The 25,132-nt window shown below is 33.5% G+C and overlaps 1 pseudogene; it reads right to left on the bottom strand.

Annotated features, from left to right (window-relative positions):
* Window positions 1-9,488: 9,488 nt before the first annotated feature.
* Window positions 9,489-25,132, bottom strand: part of LOC128919772 (uncharacterized) — a 93,168-nt pseudogene continuing 77,524 nt past the window's right edge.

Raw genomic sequence — 25,132 nt, 5'->3', positions numbered from 1 at the left:
ATGGCGGTTCGAAAATTTGTTTACAAAAAACTTTGGCCTCTTACAGTATGGCAACCCCGCGTTACACAGACCTAACACCATATGTTTTATTTTAGGTTTTACATATACTATAAGATATATCATTGCCAAAGAAAATAAAGAACTTTTTTTTCAAGTGGCTTTTTTCCAGAGAATGCCTCATATATAAGAATACAAGAATATCAGTCCATTTTATTTTATTTTATTTTATATTATATTTTTTATACATACACATACAACAATGTGTATAAAACATATAAACAAATAAATTGTGCACGATTGTAAAATAAATTAACACACACTCAGTCGCACTTGACGCCAACAAAGTTTACGTTCTAACTTAACACATGGCTTTTCGATATGGAACTGATTATACGTTATTTATTTACCTTTTGCTTTGAAACAAACTGAAAATTTTTGCTACCGAAAATTATTTCATGACGAAAATATATTGATGAGTACAGCCCTATATATACATATGTACATACATATTTACCGTTATCAGTGGCTATAAATTCTGTGCACTATCTAAGCGCTGATTAAACGGCTAATTGCCACACTAATTAATATGAAAATCAGTTATGTATGTATGTACACGCATTCGCACTTCAAAATAAACAAACACACGAAAAAAAGCTGAGAGTTAGACTCGCTTGAGAGCAGCTGGTGGATTAATGTTTTTCTGCTCGTCGCTTGAGAAAAGTTGAACTGAAGTAATTTTACACTAACAACTACTGGTGGTCAAGCATTTGAAATACTCCCGCTTGTTGCTTCATATTTTGAAAGCTTTCTTTAAATGTGCTCTCTTCTACACTTTCACTTGTTTATATTACACATTTGCTGTCGCCGCAGCCTTTTCATGAACCACTTTTATTTTTATTTAGACTTTTTTTCCTTTTTTTCTCAGATATTCAAAAAACCACAAGCGTTCGTTCTCCGTTGTACAACCGTTACCGGCGCGAGTTTAACAGCAACTGAGTTCGGAAAATCGGCGATGTTGTTATTTATGGCCAGACCGACTGTTGAACTAACATTTCGCTGTTACGATATGAGATATGCAACAGCGCTAGGTTGATAATTGGATGTTCGTCGGTGGCGGCGATGTTTTCGTACGACACTGTGAGGTCAAACGGCGGTTGGGAAACAACATACTTCGTGGTGTGGGAGCTCGCGAACTCAGCAGTGCAGGTATTAATATACATATATATTCATATATATATTAGGTAGATATATTCATATATATATTCTATGTTTCCACGTATACCAGCTGAAGAGCAGTCCAATCAATGCAACTATTTGTTAAGAGCGAATTAAAGAGTTACGCTGGTTAGTAGGTTAGTAGTTAAGCATTTAGTAGCGGTTGTTTTAACAGAAAACAGTATGGAAAGAGCACGCAATATACCTTATCTATGGAAGATGCCGTTCAGTCTTTGACTACACTTTTATTTCAACCTCCAATAAATTAGTAAAGCTGGCATCTCTGAAAAACTACCAATACTAAGTAAGAAACTTTTTCATTTATGAAATACACTCAAGTCTCAAAAACGACCGATCGAAGAGACACAAAGCAATAACAACTTTTTAAGCGGTTTTATCCGAATTTCGGTTCTTATGCTCATGCTTTAGTATATATGTATTAGTCCTAAATGATTCGTCTGAACTCATGGCTTTGCGAATACACTAGAATTCGTACACTGGATCCATATCTCGCTATATAATATGATGTATATACTCCTTCATCCGTTCGAGCTTATGTTTTTTTGAACACAATGAAATCCAATTTTTAGATTCACACCTTACTCTCTAATCAGATCCAAATCCGTGCTAATACAAGCGCAATACAATTCCGAGTATACCATTCCGACTCTTACGAGCATCACGGTTCATAGAAGGAAATAGTTAATAAGTGAGCACGAGACATTGAGCTCGCTTAAGGCTTTATTCGCTTTACACGATCCCTTCAGCTGTCAAACCAAAGATAATTTAATTGGAGAATGAGTAGGACAACATCTCAATTTATCAAGTGACCCACTAAGATGCCAGAAATAATATCAAAACCGAGTTTATGTCAAAAACTATTGGACCGATGTCTCTACCTATACAATCTAGCTGAGTGGTGGCCAGCGAACTTTAAAAGCTGATATCTAATATTAAAACAATTGACAGATATGATTTGAGAGGACTATATGGTTGAGAATTCGCTCACATAGTCCAAGTCCATTTTGATTATGTAGACCCGACATTCGCTGGAAAAGTTAGTTTATGCTCATAGTCAAAGATCCAAAGCAAATATTCCTGATCTCCAACGTACATACTTTAATTTCTGAATCATAACTTAAGCAGCCATTCTCTGCTGGTCCACGAAAAACAGCTGGTAAACAAACTAACATGCCACTGTTAACGAAAAATGTTATCAACAGCAGTAAACAGCGGCCGAAAATCGCCGAATGTAAACACTGTTAACAGTTTGCAGACGCTCTGTTAATGAGTCGATTTCACTAATAGTAATTTGTTTGCGCCGGGACATTTATAAAACTTCTCAAATGTAAAAAAATGCTTTCTATATAAAGAGAACCAGTCCATAAGTTTGTAACTAATTCTACTATATATGCTCCCAAAAATACCACTTCCATATATAACACACTAAAATTTAAACACAAAACCGTTTATGATGTCCGAATACGAGAATGTAGAAAGAAAATTATGGATAATATCCAGTATTCGATGAACCCATTTTGGGTATAACGTGAGATATGATCTATGCGAGCAACCATCTTTTGAGGCTAAAAACTAGCTGTTATGTGGACTATGGAATTTATTTTGGGTGAATGCAAACTCTACAACTCTGAGGAGTTTTCATTGTGACCCTAGCTAGTTTATGTATGGTCACAGATTGTATCATGAAGACCAAATGGAGACTTACCTGCTAATTCGTACTCTAAGATGACTACCACGGTTTGGTAGGTTAGAAACAGGTCTTTTACACCAAATGTTGCCATCAACCAAAGTATGAAGAACAAACCTACCAAAAAATTTTTCCCATGCAACACTTTGATTTTTTAGCGTAATATCGAGTAGAACTAAATCTAATCGTATACGTGAATTTTGAACGATCAAACATAACTGAAATCGATAAGTTGTCGGTGTTTAAGCTACTCTCAAATCTTTTGTAAAATAAATCAGTGTAACGTTCACAAATGGTTTAGCCTTATTACAGTTTCTAAGATAAAAAAAAATCAAATGACGGAGGGGTTTGATTTAATTGTTGGAAAATGGATGGTTCTCGGAGGAACACAACTGTTTTGGACACACGCTATTTTTCTCAAAAAATTACGACTAGGGTGAAATTCTTAGTTTCTGCAGGGTATGTTGTGAGAAACCATGTTGGCACTGATCACATTAAAGTCTCCAAAGACGTCCATTATTATGAGAAGGTATTAGGTCTACAACTTTGCTTCCGCCGTTTTCCAATAGATGTCTCTAGGGTCAAGCACTGGTCGATTAAATCGATTAAATTGTTTTATATCGATCTTGGAAATTTGTGTCAACATTAACCCAGCAAAATATTTGTAGAGATCTGTTTGCATCCCAAACTTATTCTCAACTGAAAATGTCACTTTTTGAGCCGAATTCTCGACATTCTCGAGTAGCTAGCGATGGCCAATATTTTGAATAACATTTTTGTAACCATTTTATACAAAAACAGCCTTAAATTTACAAAAAAAAAAAAAAACGACGGAAGCAAAGTTGTAGACCGCATGTGTCATTCCAATATTTTGTGAGCAGTGTGGTTTAGCGGAGACATAACTGCGAATGATTTGTTAAGCTAAAAGTTCTACTGAACTCTTTCAGGTATCGAATTTATCAACTTTCGTAACAGATGTATGAGAAAATGGAGCTACATACAACAATAGATTGTGGGTAAGAAGAGCAAACTTTGATTAAAAACGTGAAGAAGTAATTAGAGATTATTTGTTGAACTGCATGACTCGATTAGCTGTGTCCTGTGATATACGATACGATACATATTAATATACAAAGAAGTGTATGAATGTACAAACATGAAACAAGAATGTCGCGGCCTTTGCGTAGGTGACATTAAGTATCGACTATTGCAAAAGTTGCTAACAAATTGTTTAACTTAGCTAAAGCTCTTCAAAAGATATTGATGACGATAACCAGAAGACTAGAAGACGAACTAAGATGCTGCGTTTATACTTATAGACGGAATATTTTAGTGCTAAAAATATGTAAGTGAATTTATAGATATGGCTTGTGTTTGTTAAGCTCATCTGAGTGTTAATTAAAAATGAAGATGGATAGAAATTAATAGTGAAAGAACTTTGTTGCACTCAAATTTTGATAAACAGTTGCTTTTCAAATGGTTGCTTTAATTGGACTTCAGAGGATAAAATTAATTTTCACAAGTTAATGGTATAAAAATATTGGCTAGCTGATTAAAGAACTAAATACTTAGAAGGTTATTATGAATATGCGTATGAGTATAAAGATGAGTGTAAATACAAGTCTGAGCATTTGTTGGTTGAAGGCTAAAAATATGGAAAAAAGAAGAATATCTCGAATATAAACGATAGTTCAAATATGAATATGTGTACTAAAATGAATTATAACTGCGAGTATGAGTATTTGTATTACTTACTGGATACTAACTATATTTCAATAGCTGCGAAATAGTGCACAAGAAAGAGCTTTTGATAGTACCAGTTGTAATAGTGTCTCATTAGCCTTAATGAATCCTTCAATTAGTTGGTTTGTGTATTTTTAAAAGCGCAAAGAGGAGTGTATGTAAATAACTCATAAACAAAGACAATTCCGAAAGCGCCTTCGTTTTACTCTCAAACGAAGTGCTGGCATAAGCGCCTATTTTAAAGGCGACAACATTAATGTAGACGAATGACTTTTTTTTTTTTAATAAAATTATTAAGCTCCACCTCGCTCCTCTAATCGTGTTTAGTAGAACCTGCTCACCTACTTGGCGTTTCAGCTTCTGGTGTCATAACATTACACATAATGGCACATAATGGATATTAAATTTTCAAACTAAAAAGCTAAAGTGAAAATATTTTTATTTATTTGATATTATTATTATTTTTGATTAATAACAGGCAAAATTCAAAACTCAAAGCAGGTGACCTCTTTAATATTTAGTGTTACACGCTTTCGCTTTAACAACGTTAATTGTAACTAACACCGTTTGCTTATTATAATCTCTCTTCTTTGTAGAATTCCCTTTTTTAGCTTTCGCAATTAGTTTAGATTATTAAAAATTTATTTAGCTTCAATTCAACTTACCGGTTTGCCTCAGATATTTTATAAAACATATACACACACCTTTTCTCTACACAAAGAAAACTGTATAACAACAGTTGGTAGGATTAACTTGAATAAGCGCTGTCAAACAAAAGAATGTGCAACAAAGAGCGTTAAGCGTAAAATTTTAATTGCGATAACCTGATTAAAATTGTAAAATATAACACTGGTTAAAAAATATTTAGCTTTTTTTGTCACATGAAAAATCATATCAAATTTTGAATGTACTAAGGTCACCAAGCAATAATAATTGAACGAAAAAGTATTGACACGTCAAAGTTTCTCTTGACATCGAAACATACTTTTTCTTAAAAATTATAAATGTTGGCTACATTTAGGGAATTATTGCTTAATATTATTTAAATTATGATTATTAAGTCTTAAGATTTTCGTGAATATTTGGCTGCTGAAAGGTTTTTTCAAGTCTCCAGCAATTGTCTGCTAGTATTCCCTTGATAGTGCTTCTCCATTGAGAAATTGTTCTGATGGTCTTGTTCGTCATTTACAGAGCACACAAATTTGCCGGAAAGAAATCCAGATGAGATTGTGGCAGTTCAGCATTTCATATACTATTTTTATACCCTCGCAACATGTTGCACGGAGTATTATAGTTTTGTTCGCACGGTTGTTTGTGTCACCAAGAAATAAGAGTTAGATATGGGGTTATATATATATAAATGATCAGGATGACGAGTGAAATTGAAATCCGGATGTCTGTCCGTCCGTCTGTCCGTGCAAGCGATAACTTGAGTAAAAATTAATATATCTTAATGAAACTTGGAACACATATTCTTTGGCACCCTGAGGGGGTTGCTTTCGAAGATCGGCAAAATCGGTTCACTGCCACGCCCACAAAATGGCGAAAACCGAAAACCTATACAGTGTCATAACTAAGCAATAAATAAAGTTATGAAAATAAAATTAGAACATAGGATCGCATTAGGGAGGGGCACATTAGGATGTAATTGTTTTTGAAAAGTGGGCGTGACCCCGCCCCAAATAGATTTTTTCTCTACAGTCGTTTCTTTTAGCCATTTCCTTATACAGTCCAAAAATGAAAGAAATCGGATAATAACTACGCCCACTTCTCATACAAAGGTTAGGTTGAAAATTACTAAAAGTTGGTTAACTCACTAACGAAAAACGTCAGATACACTAAATTTTACAGAAGAAATAGCAAAAGGTAGCTTCACTCCGATTTTTTTACAAAATGAAAAATGGGCTTGGCGTCGCCCATTTATGATTTTCGAAATCGCACTATAACTTTTCAAGGCCCCGGATATCTACATGAGAACTCAGTGCTTATGGGTAATTTTTCACAGAAAATATCAGCAAATCTTTCAGATATTTTAATTTAATTCAGAGGAAATTGTTTTATTCTAATAGTGTTTCTCAATTCCAAAAATTATTAAAATCGCGTCATAACATCTCCGAAGTAGCTCCCGTATACCTAATTACAGGTTTTTCAAAATTACGGCGGGCTTTATACCGCATATATCAGTTAATCTGTGAAATATATTAGCATGGATATAGTGTATCTTGCTGGTGAAAATGAATAAAAACGGCTCAGGAATTATCTCAGCCCGCATATCTATATATAACGATTTTCGTTATTCTATTAAACTTTATGCCGAATTTATGGGGAAATTTGTGTGTTATCTTAATAAAATTTCTGCAATAAATTGCGAGAGTATTATATGTTTGGTTACAACCGAACTTAGCCTTTCCTTACTTGTTCCTTTGTTAAATTATAGAATATGTAACGTATATATATATGTATGTACGTGTTCAATGTAATTTTCCATAACAGAAAAATTAATTTTTTTGGAACCGCCTTTAGTTTCCCATATACCAAAATAATACACACATATTTTTCTAACAAGTATTTACTTCCGCAGACTAGTGTACAGCTGCCTTCACTATCGTAGACAAACAAAACATAATGATAACCTTTATAACCATTGCTCACAAATTCTTATCAAACTCTCGATGTGTTTACCAGTATTTTACCTGCCTCAACTTGACATTGAAATATGCTGTCAGCTCAATGCGACATTTTGTCGCGCACACACACACTTATCGGTTTTTAACGCCTCCTTCAGTGCATGCGCCTCAATGTATACTACACTTTGGAGTATTCAAGGTATGACATTTGTTGTTGGTTATTTTCCGCCTCGTACAATTGTTGATTCGCAGATTTTACAATTTACCGTTCGCTTGAATATGTCAAGGAAATTGAATTTTGCAAACTTTCCAATTCTACAGCTGTTGAGTTTATGCGATTTGCCATTTCTATTTTACATACATACTTACTAACAGAGTGTAGGTAGCTGTTTGCATATAATAGATTTTAAGGCTCTTTTCCTCACCCACTCGTACTTGTGTGGAACAAACAAGTAAATGTGATTTATGGTTAACCACAGCCTGTGTGAACAAGCTATTGGCAAGGTTAAGGTGATTTGGTTCAGATTAACATACTTCTTACTTTTGATGAAATATTACACTTTGTATGAGATATAGATTAAAGGTGAAGCAGTGTGAAACATTATGTCACAATATATCCTTTACAGCGCCATTTACGTATGTAATTCGATTATGGAGTTCAAATCTAGTAAGGAAAATTATATCTGAAATAGTGGTTGTCTTCGAATTATGATATTAACTAAATCGAAATATCAGCACCATATTATACCCTGCATAGTAAAGCCTTTGGCCGCCTTTTAATGCCAGATGGCGTTTATATTTGCTTTCACGTGATCCCAATATTGAAGATATTAAAAATACTTTACCTTACTCGACCAGAATTAGACTTGCAATCCACAGAGTGTGGGTATCCAGCTCTCTAGATACTATATGGAAAATCTTTAATATTTGTCTCGTTTTCTTTCTTATCATGGTTATCATGTTGACTTCTAATGTAGGGTTCATTGTGCTTGCATAAATCTGCGCATAAATCTGCGATTTATTAAAACAATTAAAAAGAAATCGTAAACAATGTCCTCCCATTTTCTGACTCCAGTGGATCTTACTGTAGTGTTTGCTCATATTTCGTTCGAAATTGGCAGTTGTTCGTATTATTGTCAGATTTTCTCGAATCGCTGTGATCTTAGCTTTTCAGCTACAGAAACTACTGATTGTTGTTGTTTAACGTTCCCTATTTGTCCACCAAACTCAGTGGTGTAGTATAAATATTTGTGGAGTAGCCAGGTTAAAATTCGTGCAAGATGCATCCAATATGCACCAAACTATATTCTTTATCGGCTTAATTTGCTTATTTTTACGCCATTAAACACTTTCAAAGAATTCCAAACCATTTTGACGATTTATTTATATATCTTTTTTTTTAATTTTCGCCATTAACTTAACTTTTTATTTATTTAAAAACAACAAGTTACAATCTCCAATTCTTAACAACAATAATAAATTATCATTTTTTTCAACAAATAGAATATATATAAAATCTTGTCATTACTTTAACATTACATTAAATAAATTAAAAGTACTACCATTACGTTCCTAACTCATTTATAGCATTTTTCGAACTGCATGAAAACATGTCCCAATTGTTTTATTGATAAAGAAGAGTCTCATCCGTCAAGCCACTTTCACGACACGCAACCGGGCCACATTACTGCAAAGGTGCATCCAGAAGAGCATATATACTGAATCTTCAACTCTCTGCTACACAAAGCGCCACCACTAAAAAGAGAAAGCGAAAAATTTAGTTAATTATTTTCAAACACTTCTTTAAATGTATTTGAAATATGGATTTGAAATATTTAATATTTGAGTATGCAATAGTTACCTGGCGATATTCAAGACTCCATCAGCGGTCCAGCAGCAAGAAATAGCAGCCTTGTGTAATACATTTTGTAGTCTGCGCGTGCGATCTTTTTCGGCGACTGACATGCATCAATAGATTGCTGCTCATTTCAGAATCACGGCGCCTACGAAATAAGTATATATATAATAATAATATTATACTTATCTCACATCGAAATTCAGTTCTTAAAACGCAGGTAGATGTATTGAAGAAGCAGATATTATTGAAGAATCAATATTTATATGAAATATTAAATATTTACTTACTGAAACTCAACTTTTTTCTTTTGTTTCATACCAATTCAATTTCATTGAAGTGACCTATGTGCTTATATCTCTATTATATAGATTAGATGAATTGAGATCGAGCATCCTATCGTCCTATGGCTTTTCCGGCTGTACAGTTTCCTTCACTTATTTTTCAGTCTCCTTTTGCTGACATTTCACCGCTTCTTTTTCAGTGCCCTCCGCTACATGAGATTGTATTTGCACAATGTGAACTTGTTCCAGCTCTAGACTTTTATTCGCAAAATTTTACTCGTTACGAAGCGGAGCTGTACGCGTTTCCGCCTCTGTTTGCTCTTCTATATCGTCATCCACATTTTTAGCTAAAGTTTCACTTTGCACCAGCTTAGGTTTTCCGGTGGCAGCCGGAACAGTAGTTAGCATGGCAGTCTCCGGTTTCGACAATCGTAACTCATCGTCCACCAATTCGATGTGATCGAGGCGTTGCGAATGCGGACATCCGCTTCCATCTTTGCGTGCTGTAGTCCCTGTTACGCTGGATGCCGACGTGGCTACACCACCGTTTGTTTTGTAGCCATTAAGTTTGCCAGTCGGCACATATTTCATAGCCAGCCGCTCCAATTTGTGCTCCTCGTTTGGTTCTTCGACATGCACGAGCACCAAGGGACACATAGGACACATAAATGGCAAAGGCGTTACCCTCCATAACCGCTCGATTGCGGTATGTCCACAGCAGGACTAAGGCAGTGGTTCATGATCTGCCCGGGCGCTAGTATAAGATTTGGTGAGCGTATCGCCGAGGCAGCAATGACGTCTGTGATCACTTCAGGCTCCGTGTTGCGCTGCAGCGCGTCTTCCAGCGCAATCTAGTTTTTCGTTTGACCGCGTTGTGGCTTGAGTATGATTGTGGTGTTTAATATGTACGTTCCCGGGCGAGCTGGTGTCCGAGTCGGCGACGATATTTTTCAATTTGCCATTGTTGAACATGCAGACGTCGACAAGTTGAATGGCGCACACCTGGAAATAAAAGAGAATGGAAGTTGGTGGTTAAGTAAAATGTTTGGGACCTGTAAATCGCAGCTTAAAACTAAATTTCAAAATAGGAGAACGGATTGCTTTATAAGAATGATACAGATTTAAATTTATTTGTAAGTTCTTAGAGAAAAGCTTTTTATTGATAACCAAGCGTTTCAGATATTCACCGATATTTATGGAGACCTTGAATAGATAAGTTACTGTTCCACAGTCTAAATTTCTGGCTAAGTCTACTTTGTAAACCCAGAAGCTTGAGTTTAGTTACTTGCTTATGAAATCGGTGGATAAGGAATATATTGTGGAAAATATCTAAGAATTAGAAGGTTCTTATAGAGACGGATTTGGGTTTGCTTGATGCTTCGTTGAAATAAACCGAAAGACCCTTTATGCTTATGTGAACACGATCTTATTGGCCAGATGATTATTCTTGTGAAACATAATTATATGTATTATACACATGCAAGTAGTGGTTGATGCTTCCGACAGTGTGTCTAATACATGCGATTTTGTTACTGGAATGCTTGTTTTTCAAAGGAAATCATCTGTTTGATCTCAAATCATGTGCTGAAACAACAACATTTAGTGAAAACAAATGTTCTGAGGGTTCTGACAACAAACCTAATCTCAAAATTCAAACATAACCTCTATATTCATTTGGAACAAATATCATATTGTGATGAAACTACATGAATTAATCCTCCAAAATGACCATAACTTCAAAATTGATCAACAATAATAACAACAAAGCCGCAAATGCAAGAGTAAGTCAAACCAATATTGATGAAAATAATATATTTTTAAATACAAAAACCAACAACAATACTCAACAACAAACTCCTGTCAACAAAAGGATTCAATCACAAAATGATATAACATGCGGTTAAATATCACTAAATCAACAGTCACATAAAAGTCCTGGTCACAAAAACAATATAAATGTATAGGAAACTACGTTGGTCTACAATATAACCACATATGCGAGCGCTCAATGCAAGCCTGTGTGTGTGTGCTTAACATGTTACAGAAATAAATGCGAGATGGAAGAAAAAGAAAAGAATTTGCAAATCAACAAACATCAACGACAAGCTCAATTTCGGTTTGCCCACTTAGTTTTGCGGAATTCCGAATGATTCAATAAATAAGGCAAATGACCCGACAGGAAATTTACTGCATCTAACTTTTATATGGCGATAGAGTTAATTATGTGGATGACTGATACTTGAACTGTCATAGGTTCAAAATCTTGCTGAAATATAGTATTTTAGAAAAATATTTATTCTAGGAGCGATCGAAGTCAATGATTTCAAAGAAATTTTAACAAGGATGAACTATAGAAATTTTCGACGTCGAATACAAAAATATACTCTATTGGCTATGGCTGAGGAATCTTCAAGTGACCATATTTTTTCATCTCAGCACCAAATTTCTAGTACTTAAAGGTAAATTAAATATCATTCCAGTAAAACCTTATGCTGAGCTCAGAGTGGAGTGAAGCAACAATTAAAAAAAAAATTAGAAGTGAATTCATATAAAATACCATAAAAAAAGCACGTGCACTCATACAATAAAAATAGTTAAACTCATTATTTCATGTTCAACTATGTGCTTAGCCCAATGTGGCCATGAGAATTTGGTTTGAACTAACATATTTTTTGAGAGTTTCGATATAATTTGATCTAATATAAGCAGTCAATTTGTTCAGATCAAGAAACTTTGACTTTGCTTAAAACTTGGTAAACTTTGCAAATCTTAGTATAATATTAGTTAAAATTTTAGGCTAACCACATAGTGAAGTGAAACTTTATTATACAATGAAATCAAAGGTTCAGTTCTTTTTTTCCAATCTTTTAATATATGTATATGTATCTGTCGATGTAATTCAATTGTGATTCTATGTGTTGTTTCAGTTTACACTCTATACTTAATCTTAGACTATGAGAGTATTGCACTGAAATAACCTATTGTTAGTAGCAGTAGATGTTGTAGACATTTTTCTCACCGTTTGAATTTTCTGCACAGGGAATAGACTGCGAGCCATATTTATCGTTGTATTTATTTATTTATTTTTATTGCTTTCGCCGTGTTGCTACATTTATTACATACACGATTTGTCTTCCTAAATTACTTTTACGCCATTGCCAACTCATGCATAGCTTATGAGTAAAGGCATACAAAAATAATAAAAATAGGAAAATGAAATATCGCATGATATTGATTTGATTTGTGTTTTGACTTGAATGCCATATGCAGGCTGTACTATTGTTGTTTTTGTTGCGCTTAGTGAAAATACGTCGAAATTGACTCAGGTGCTTTGTGCAATCAGAAAATTTTAATGCCGCTGGTTTCTATATATTCTCTACAGTCCTAGGTGGGCATTATATTCAGAAATCCATCTGTCTTGAGGAATCCTGTAAACAACTGTATAAATTCAAAAAATTTCAAAGCCTAATGTAAAAGCTTCTAGTCGAAAAAGCCAATCCTCAGAAATCAGTTTAGATATTTGCTTTATCTTTATCTTTGAATTTTCCTTATACAATCTCTCCACAGAATCCTAAAAATTATTGGGTGACTATTTTAAGTTATAACAGCAATAACAACAAAAGCTAATAAGCACATATCTTTGCTTGCTCTACTTATAATTTGTTTGTTTCTCATGTTCGTGCCAACACACGGCATACACATACCCAAGCACTTACAGCCGGACATGTATTGTTTTTTCTATTTTTCGTTTCCGTTTTTCATTGGTGTCAATCAATGAATTAGAAATCATTGTTTTGTTACATCCATGTTTTGCTATGTGCTTTCGGCAAACAACAAACTACAAATGAGAAATGAAAACGAGAAGCAATAATTTTCACTACGAATAATAAAGAAATGTCTGTGGCGTCGAAAGTTATGCTACACATGGTTTCAATATTCGTATGGGTTTAATGGAATTATGGGGGGGATAATTATGAAAGCATGTTGCCAACTTAAAATTATATTTCAATATAGGGATTTGAATAAAAAAAATATATATGAAAATAATCTTAATTTATAAAATATTATTAATTTTTCATATTATAATTATTTTCCTTAGATATGGTTAAAAATATTTTTGGAATATTGGGTTGCCACCTGTATACAAATAATTAAGTAAAATTTCGCGAAATGGGTTGCAAAGGTATACTCTAGTATATTTTATACAATTGTTGATTTTAGATTAGAATTAACAATTAATAAAAATTAAGTTAAGTTTACAAATGTTAAGAAATTCACTATATATAAGAACTTGTGAAAATCTTATAACAATTAGTTTAAACATATTTATTCAGACATATTTTTTGTCCATTTTTAATTTTATTTTCAAGAGATCTGGAACCATATTTGGCAAACTGTCTTATTTTCCATATTTAAATTTATTATATTTCCTTAAATTTCCATTCGTTTTTCCTTCTTTTTTATTTATTTTCCCAACTTCCTATCTTCGCTCGTTGTCAAACATCACAATGCCCGAAAGCAGTAAAATTTTAAAGAAACAAAAACAACATCAAACTTAGCGAAGAAAGTTGTAACAATAAGAGCACTTGCCCTCACCAAGTTTTCGCATACCTTGGCACACAGAAACTATATTGGAGTACTTTCAAGTGGCGGAAAGAGTGTGGAAAACTATGCAATAATGGCAACAAGAATATTTTCGAAGTACAACAAGTTTGGAAGGTGGAAAAAAGTATGTTTTTTTGTGAAAAAAACTAAGGGCGAACAAAAAAAATGGCGAAGATAAAAAAAGCAAAATGTGAAAAATAAAAATTCGTAATGCTCATATATTATATGGCGTAATTAGTGGAACAAAATACTGCTATAATAAAAAAAATATATTTTTTAATATAACAAAGAAATTAAAAGTTTGTGATAGAGTCTGTTATAATTTCATTAATACGCTTAATGATGGTAGAGCAATATAAAGTATTTTCTAAAAAGTGTATATAAAAAAAAAAATTGTAAACATATTTAACCGAAAGACATTCTAAAAAATTATGCTTTTTAATTGTTTTTTCTGTGAACCATTGCATTGCTTAAAAACTAACTTAGCAGGTGCACTTCAATAAGCTGAAATATGAAATATAAAGTGTTTGAAAGCCAAAAAATGAAGAAAATTACCCGCCAACAAATGTTACATATTTAAAAAAACTGTGTAAAAACTGTGTTGTGCAATAGTTAATTTGTAAAAGCTATTTGAAGGAAATTTAAAATATTCATCATACGCCCTGGCGCCGTAATTATACTAGTAAATATAAATTATAACAAACAATTATTTAAATATTCATTTTTTTTTCTGAAAACTGATATAAGTATATATAATAATAATGATATAAATGAATTAATTTCAATAAAACTAAGATTAATAACTTTATTATTGCTCTATAAGAGAGAACTATGATTTATATAAAAGCCTTAAAAAAACAGAAAGTATGATTTACTTAGAATTGCTATTTAATTTGCATTCAACAAATATTTTCTACGTTTTTGCTAAGGGTGAATAACCCAAAAATTTTATTTCGAATCCCGAAATTTCTGAATTTTGTAATAGTAGTCAATTGATTTTTGAGTTTTGAACAATCACACCATATGCGTAAATAAATGCTTCCTATGCGTGTTTCAGCGGCATGCGGCTATTTAATGAGCGCCATTTCTGAGCGGTTCATTCTTAAAGGGGTTTATTTCTGAGCGGCGCCGCTATGTCTCTCAAAAATGTCGCTCACATAGCGTTTCATATGTTTTAATCGCAGCGGCTCACCATTCAGCTACTCGCTGCTTTGCCGCTCATTGCGTGGCCGAGGCCAACGTTTTATGATATTATGATTTAATACTATTTTTTCTTGGTCTAATGTAATATTTTTTACAAAGGGTACAGTTTATTAATGCCGAGACTTTTTTCGCGAACCCAACATTTCGCGATTTTAAAATACATAGTCTACAGCTAGTTATAATATTCCACATCCCGAAAGTTCAAAAGCGAATTCTAAGGTTAAAAAGAGAAAATTAATTACTTTCCTCCATATCAGTGAAGTAATGCTCTGAAAACATTTTTCTTCTACTGTATGGTTATATATTTTATATACAAATATAGAATTTGTTTTCGATAAAAATACTTAATTTATTTCTTAATCAATTAAGCTATATAAACTAACATACTTTTAGGGTGAAATTAATATAATTAAATATATTTGAAGTCTAGTAGTACCACACTAATCATACTTCAGCTTTTATTCCATGCGAAAAATAAATTGAGCATTTTACTTGCCAGTGAAATGTAAATTCTAATCAGTTTCGAAGTATTTATAAGACGTTTGAGATTACAATACAAAGAAGCCAGAGGAAGCAATTAATTTAAGTGAAATCAATACTTAGAATGCTCCAAAACTACTCGTTAATTCCAAAAAATGGTTTTTCTATTTATAGAAATCCAAAGAAGATAGAAAGCGTCCAGTGGATTAATACCATTTAATTTCTTTGCTACCTGTCAATGCAATGCCACCCTGCGCCTTTAAATAAATAAGTGTTTCTCACGCCACTCAGCGCGTTTAAGGCGTTCCAAAATGGCGTATGCGTAAATTGGGAGTGAGACAGTGTTTTATGTTTCAGCAAACTTTCTGCTGACACGCATTGGCTAACTAATAAACTCAACTCACACCATAATGTTGAATGAAATGCGTTTCACTTAAAGTTCTCGCCAACGTTGTGAAAGTTCTTTTAAATTTCATTGCGTGAAACTCAAGGAAACCAACGTCACGCAGTTTATAGCATATGATGAGGCGCTACAGCTCGAACATTTGCTTGAGTAATAGGTAAACGGACCAAAAGGAAGTGCGTGAATTTAATTAAAACTTCTACGACGAAATATTAGTTTAGCATATGTTTGGGCGGTTAGATATAGTTATCGTTATGGTTCTACACATCACGCAGGAGTGATTTGTGCCTTTTTGCGTTAGTATGCTTTTATATAATTGTGTGTTTCATACTACGCGGATATGCCTACTTATGGGAGTAATTATTTTAATAAATGGTGGTAGAAGATAATAATATTTCATACAAATTGCATATTCTGATATTATTTTTGTAACCCTAAAGGTGTGCAACAAAAATCTTTGACAGGAGCTGAATTATTGCATACTTTTAGGACTTTAACTGCATGGCATCACAATAACAACCTAATAAACTTTTTGGACCCTCTACTACTAGAATAATTTATACTGCATATTTTCGATCGGAAATATATTTTTTTTATTTTCTTTAATTACCTTCTGTTTTTGTTGTGAAATGTAATGTGTTATGAGTGCACTCCTATGCATACTGAACAAAAATTAGTATAGTAATGCTGAGTCTTTGTAGCACACATAATAAATCAAACAACGGAAACTTCTAAATGATGAAAGAGCATGGATGCCAACAATATGAATTTATATATTGCTAGCAGCATCATTTCCAACTTCTATAAATGCGATTAAAATATGGAAGTAAAATTATGTTAGCGCGCTTAAAAGTATGCAAAGAAATGTTGAAATTTAATGTTAAAATAGGAAATGTTTGATTTTTTAAATATATTTTGACATTAATGCAGGGTTTATAAAAATAAAAATGTTTTAAATGTTTAATGTATTAAAAGTGTGTAAAACAGGTGTTTAAAATGCCTATGATTGTACTTTTGTATAATACTTATACAGACATATTTTCAAGCGCAAAGACCATAAAATATAAAATTTTGTGAGAATTTACTTTTAAAAATTGCAAATTCTAGGATTTTTTAAGACAACATGCTCTGCTGGTAGGAACTTGTTATAGCCTTTTCGCACAGCCAATTAATTGATCAATTAAAATTTTAAATGAGAACCAGATTTTGCACTTCGCACTGCCGGCTACTCAACAAATGATCAGCTGTTACACATTTTTGTTTTTGCTTTCCATAAGAATTTGTTAAGTTTTCGATAGCCACCAAAATTATTTCCAGCAGCGACATCTACCGTCGAGTAGTATTGCTGCAATTTTATCAAAAAGGTAGCCAAAATTACAGTGTGAACAAAAACTAGCAGACATAGAACGTATGTATATGTAATTACAAATAAGTTCTTTCTCGTAAAGTTGCATTTCATTATCAACTCAATTAAATTTCTATTTAAAATCAATATAAAAAATTTGATTATTATTTTGTTTGGTAAATCGATCTAAATCAGTGCTTTAATTGAGCAAAATCCGGTTAATTGATCAATTAGCTCCTGTGCGAAAAGGCTATTATGCTAAAGTAATATTAATATTAGTGTGCTCTGCCCAATCCATAAGAAGGGAGACCCCACAATCTGCGCCAACTACCGTGGTATAAGTCTCTTCAATATCGCATATAAGGTTTTGTCGAGCGTATTGTGTGAAAGACTAAAGCCCACCGTCAACGAACTGATTGGACCTTATCAGTGTGGCTTTAGACCTAGAAAATCGACAATGGACCAGATATTCACCATGCGCCAAATCTTGGAAAAGACCCGAGAGAGAAGAATCGCTACTCACCATCTTTTTGTCGATTTTAAAGCTGCCTTCGATAGCACGAAAAGGAGCTGCCTTTATGCCGCGATGTCTAAATTTGGTATCCCTGCAAAACTAATACGGCTATGTAAGCTGACGTTGAGCAACACCAAAAGCTCCGTCAGGATCGGGAAGGACCTCTCCGAGCCGTTCGATACCAAACGAGGCTTGAGACAGGGTGACTCACTATCGTGCGACTTCTTCAATCTATTGCTGGGAAAAATAATACGAGCTGCAGAACTAAATAGAGAAGGTACAATCTTCTACAAGAGTGTACAGCTCCTGGCGTATGCCAGTCAATATCATCGGAAGCAACAACCGCGTCGTTTGTTTGCGTTTTCCAGACTAGATAAAGAAGCGAAGCGTGGTGAATGAGGACAAGACGAAATATCTCCTGTCATAAAACAAACAGTTAGCGCACTCGCGTCTTGGCTCCCACGTCACTGTTGACAGTCATAACTTTGAAGTTGTAGATAATTTCGTTTATCTGGGAACCAGCATTAACAACACCAACAATGTCAGCCTTGAAATCCAACGCAGAATCACTCTTGCCAACAGGTGCTACTTTGACTTAGTAGGCAATTGAAAAGTAAAGTCCTCTCTCGACGAACCAAAATCAAACTCTATAAGTCTCTCATTATTCTCGTCCTGGTGTATGGCGCTGAAGCGTGGACGATGACAACATTCGATGAGACGACACTTGGGGTTTTCGAGAGAAAGGTTTTGCGCAAGATTTATGGACCTCTAAACATTGGCAACGGCGAATACCGCAGACGATGGAACGATGAGCTGTACGATTTATACGACGACATTGACATAGTTCAGCGAATAAAAAGACAGCGGCTACGCTGGCTAGGTCATGCTGTACGGATGGAAGAAAACACTCCAGCTCTGAAAGTATTCGATGCAGTACCCGCTGGAGGAAGCCGCGGAAAAGGACGACCTCCACTCCGGTGGAAAGACCAAGTGCAAAGTGACCTGGCTTCACTTGGTGTTTCCAGTTGGCGCCAAAAAGCAAAAAGGAGGAATGAGTGGCGCGCTCTGGTGGATTCGTCTATAATCGCTTAAACGCCAAATATATCTTCCTACGCCAAATATATATAATATTAACTAATTTTTGAGATATATTTCGGCTGATTTAGATTTTAATTTATGCAATGGAGTTCAGTTCAGTGGGATTGTACTAGAATCTTCCACTATAAATGAACCATTTTCAAACAATATAAAGAAGAATAAATGTGTGTTGCAAAGCATATATGAAGTAAATTGTATAATTCAAAGTCATTAAAATCAATTTTAAGCTAAAGAGGATGCAAAAATAAATAAGTTGTTAAATAAGTTGAGGGAAAAACATGCATAAGCTTGTTTCAAAAGTTTCTAAATGCAAAATTAATAAATAAAACTATTTTGTTGCTACCACGCGTCTTGTGAGCTGTTTTGTATGAGGTATATTTACAGAGGCATATGAAATAATTTTATGATTTTAAAGCAATTAGAAATAAATATTTATGGAAAACTGCATTTATAACTAATAAATATATTATATATTTATAAAAAAAATATTCGATAATTGTACAATCTTTTAGTGATAAGTTGTCACACAAATTCACTTTATATTTATGATTTATCTCCGTTTTAAGGTAATATAATATAAACTGTGGCATACTTTGTGCCGCCTGTTGTGCTAAATCTTTAAATATCACATGTTACTTAAAAAATTATAAGACTATTTGAATTCTTTGTATCAGCATACTTGGCGAAAAAGCAGTTCGAGAGTGAGAGCGTGAGTTAAAGAGAGGGTGTGAGATTTTAGTAACAAAAAATTTTGTGAAAGTGAAAGAAAGAATATAAGTGAGCGAGTGCGTGCGAAAGTGTGGCTGCGGCATAAAAATATTAATGAACAACTTTCGCATTTTAGTGCTAAGTCGAACGCGTAAATCTCACTTTTTTATCGTCACACTTGCTGTGAAAATAATTTTTGTGTCGCTGCAGCTCTCTTTCCTTAGCGCAGTTGGGAATTTTAATAAATTTCTAGATTTTTAATAGCGACGAGAGTGGTTGTAAAACTTTTACCAGCTATAACATTGCAAATGTGAGAAGAGCTTCGGTAATTATCATTCAAATATTTCCCAAACAATTACGGAGAACACAAATTTTCATAAAATTTTTATAAAAAGTCAAAAATCATTTTTCACAAGTGTAAGTTCAACATTAGATTAATGCTGTATGTCAGTCAAGGGTTTATTTTAAAATAATTACTTTGGTTCTGTATCGCTTATTGTATAAAATGATGATTTTATATGAAAATAGTTAGACTGGACAGAGTATTAAGCACTCAGCTACACATCCCTTTAACTGGAAGTCATTTTGAAGAATCATACAATTTCAAAAATTTCCTTTAAATATAAAAATATGCACATAACAGCGATTAATGCCATAAAGAATTTTAAATATATATTATACCTTAGAATTCACTTTTTGATTCTTTTTCCACTGCGTTAACGAGCACTTCACCTGTCTTCAGCAACAATTACAACAAAAATAGCCAGCAACACAATGCCAACTACAACAATTGACTGTCACAATAGTATAACATCTCAAGTTTTACGCACCATTAAATTTTACTGAAGTCACACTGTCAGAGCGAGTGCTCTGCTGCGAGTGTGTCATGCCAGCTGTGGCGTATACGTAACATTTGTTCAATACAAGCAAATCGATGTGGTATGGTGGTGAGGACTTCGCAAGCAGTTTGACATCTTCGAAGGAATGCGTGAATATGTGTGCGTATGTATGTATATGTATGTATATGTGGTTAAGTGTGTATTTCTGTAAATATTTTAAGCCGATTCAATAAATTGAAATTAAAGTCATATAAGTTAAATGTAGCCAAGTAACAATATAATGTGGCAACACTGACAATTTCATAAGGTCTGTTCGATTGCTGTTGTCTAACGTAAATAAATTGTTAAGGCTTTTAATCAAGCGAAGTGGTAAACTTGAATATAGATAAATCAAATGAAATTGATAAGTGTTGGGAAAATTAAAGGATTCCATTCATGCTTACGCCCTTTTCCTTCCAAGCAGGTGCTGTATATGAAGGTGCGTGCAGTAACATGTACTTTTATTTAATTAAACCTAAATAATGAAGCAGATTGTAGTGAATATACTATCTTTATTGAGCTAGTCCAAATGCGTTCCATGTTAACTAAATACAGCGATATCGGTATTAAAATAGTAAAAGAGAACTGAACATCAATACAATTGTAGATTACAAATGGCTTGTGAGTGAATTTATGCTTTTAGTTTAAATATTTTGAAGTATTTTGGCGACAATGAAAACAAATAAAATAAAAAATTTCAATAAAAAATCATTACTGCAGCAACAATTTTGCATGAAAACCCAGCATGAAACCCTAAAAAGATAACTAAAAATATTTATATGACTACTCCTATTAAATTCCATTAGTGAAAAAGTGGTTTAAAGTAAACTAATTGCACTGTAGCAAGTGAATTGTGCGTTCAATGCATCAAAAAAGTTTTTATAAAGCTAAAAAGTGTGGATAAAAATCTTAAATTATCAAAATATGCACAAAGTATTATATTATGTGGGACGACTAAATGTTTAGTTACCGCACATGAAGAAAGTAATGTGTGACTAAAGCACTCGAAATGAAAATTTGGTTGATTTTAGTGCGTAGTCATTTTAATGCAAATTTAAATAATTTAATTTTTTTTAAATGCATTTTGCGCTTTTATTTTTAAATAATACGATTTCGGCATGTTCCATTCCAACTCGTTCCGTGTCATTTCAATATAAGCCGTTCCATTCCACATCGTTTTTTCACTATTCTTTTTATGCGCTCATTTCACAGGTATATTCTATAGTGCTTTTTTGCCATTGTTGTTGTTTACAAACATCCATCCATAGCATTCAATTCAATATTATGCATGTTACTCATACGCCATGGTGTACTTCATTTTCTTTTTTGCATTAAGTTGCGAAGCAAAATATTTATAAGCATTTTTTTTTTGCAAAAAATTAGTTATAAGAAGCCCGCTAATGCTGTTTGTGTAAACTTACAAAGCCAGCGAAAGTTTATTTAAGAAAGTAAGCAGTTAACTATGTATATGGCATCTATCCTAAGTTCCTAAGTGAAGTGAGATATTCCAAAGTTCGCCGCGCTGCAAAAGTTTTTGAAACTTTTACTAAAATAGACTAAAGTGAACTCAAGTAAGCGCTAAGTAGACACAAAAGTGCCCTGTTACTAGACGATATACATGTGGCTACTCAAGTGCTGCTGTGAGTCCTTCAATGCGAAACGCAAGCACATTAACTATTCATACCTGTGTGTATACATACATTGTACACAGGAAAGTTCGTATTGATTTTCAATTTAACTCTACGCTTTTATTGTGTTTACACGAAAAATAGCCAACAATGTGCAGAACGCTGGCTTGTCAGGTGTGTACATACACATGCGTATGTGTGTGTGAGAATATGTAAAATTTACACTTTCTTAGTTGCATTTCTGCTACTGTTACATTCATGACAAACTTTAAGGTTATGCCTTGACGCTTTGGCGAGCAAATCAACTTGTCATTCGGTCGCTTGAAAGCTCGTAATGCAATTTTATGTCTATATATTTGCTATTTTTGTACCCATTGGCTTTCAATATAATACACGCACACACACACATACCTAATTGATAGTGTTCTTCTACAAATACAAGCAATACACAGCTAATGCTTGCTCTTGATAAGCAAACACTCACAAAAGCGGCACTTATGAGCGATTTCCTTAATGAAAGTGTAGAATTATTTCTGCTAACATGATTATGTGCATGTATGGGGATTCTAGTTCACTTAAATATGTGGGTGTATGTTTTGTATACTGTCTAGCCATTAAATACCATTGTTGCTGCTGACAAATGTCGATTATTATAGTGGTTAAATCGCAATCGATAAGTGGTTAACAAAGTGTGCAAACAGAAATAAAACCAAACTTTTGTATACGAAAAGTATCAAGTATCGATATATGTATGCATGTGTGAGTATGTGTATATACACTATCAGTCATTTCAGAAAAAAAAATAATACGATTAGTATCTTAATAAAAAAGTTAAAAATATAAAAACTAGTATGTAAAACAATGAAATATAAACATATCAAAAGAAACGAAACGTAATGGAATGGACCGGAAAAATGGAAACGGAACGGAACGAAATGGATAAAAACTAATATGTAAAACAATGAAATATAAACATATCAAATGAAAGGAATCGAAAGGAAATGGAATGGACTGGAACAAAATGAAAATGAAACGGAACGAAATGGAATTGAAATGAATTAAGCGAAAATGAATTGAGCACAATATAGTGAATGCGAATTGTATGAAAGTCATGTTATAAGGTTATAAAACTTAATCCAAACTCAATTATTCCTTTTTGAATGTTCTCTTTTTCTTACCATTCGAAAACTATTAAGAGTTGTATGTATGCTAATAATAGCATATTCGAGAACCCCTGCGACTTGAAGGACTGGCATAGTGCCCATAGTATTTCGTCCGCATAAAATATAAGTAGATCGTTCAGGCAACAAGATCGTAAGGAGTTCTTTTGCTTCTAAGATGAGATATTCTTACCCTTGTGGGTTCAATTTTAATCTTCGAAAAGTTGCATAACCATTAAAAAACGGTAAAAAGTTAACATATAACTGAAATTATAAAATACAGCAAAATATGAGCTCTCCGTTATGTACCAATGCGATTCGTTTAGATTATTTCCAAACATATGCCCGTTAGGTATAATTTTTGCAACGTTTTTCATGTACTGTATTTGACAAGTGTGTTAGTATGTGAATCACATTTCGCTTTGTGTCATAATAATTCAGTAAAGAAAGACTTTATGCAACTTCTACATCAAAGAATCGAAAATATTTCAACAAACTTTCAAATTGAGTATATGATAATAGGTTTGCCTTAGAAACCCATGTTTTGGTTGTTCCTAAATCATACAAGTAGAAAAAGAAGTTTATGAAAATTAAGAAAATACCTTTTAGAGCATAAAAGTTTGTTAGAGATATAGAACAAAACTGCAATTGCTAGAGAGAGAACAATAAAAAATTTAGTTCATAAACAATAAATAATAAAGGGTTATGAAGGATTTATAAGAAGTCCCTTTGAGTATTGAACATCAATCTAGTGGCTCAAATATTTATAAAGTGAACAAAAAACGTCCCTAATATCTTATTAGAGATCACATGACATCATCACATCACAATCACATCCTGAGTATCTGAAGTGTGTATAAAATAAAACCATACATTTAACTCTTTAGAAAGCATAAATCAACCGAAGGTAAAAAATCGTAGTTAACTACGGCTAAGGTGAGTCTGAGTTTAATGGAGTAATTGTGTACATATACTAACACGCTCTATAAATAATTTACATGGACAACTAGTTGACTTACGGTGCGCACACCACCGGGCATATACGCAACATTCAATATGAAATCAATGCTGACTACAAGACACACCACGACATATTATAGGATTGCTGCAATTGTAGCAATTACTACAAAGCTTCCACCACCGTAGACATGCACACTCACATATATACATACATACAATGTAATTTTCACTTTTGCGAATCAATGTCACTCATACGCCACGTACAACAGCTGCTCCTTTTCTACAATTGTAAGTGCTAGCGCTTTATCAGCACAAATATTGTTGGCATTTTGAATTTTTTTCACATTTAACTTTTTTGTACTGCTTAACATTTATTGGCATTGTTAGTGCCATACTGTGGAATGTCAAACGTCGAGCAGCGTTGCGGAATAATTGCGAAGTGCGCTTTTTATGCAATATTCATATATAACTGACAGTTAGTTATGTTCTAGCACATATGCATATGTACTAGTTGATCCATTATGCAGATATAAAGCATTCCCCAGGAATGTATGCACACAAAGACACCGTCTAGTAATATCTCTTTGCTGACAAGCTGATGAATTGCGCCAGTTGACTGCTGTCTGGAAGTCAATTGTAGATAGTAAGGCGGTCGTTTTATGGAAATGAAGCGCTCTTCTTGTACACAAATTTCAATTTTTTGCCTTGAATAAATGCA

Source organism: Zeugodacus cucurbitae, chromosome 5 (genome assembly GCF_028554725.1).
Source record: "Zeugodacus cucurbitae isolate PBARC_wt_2022May chromosome 5, idZeuCucr1.2, whole genome shotgun sequence".
Classification (NCBI taxonomy): domain Eukaryota; kingdom Metazoa; phylum Arthropoda; class Insecta; order Diptera; family Tephritidae; genus Zeugodacus; species Zeugodacus cucurbitae.
The sequence above is the reverse complement of the archived record's forward strand: the minus strand, read 5'-3'. Positions and strand labels throughout refer to the sequence as shown.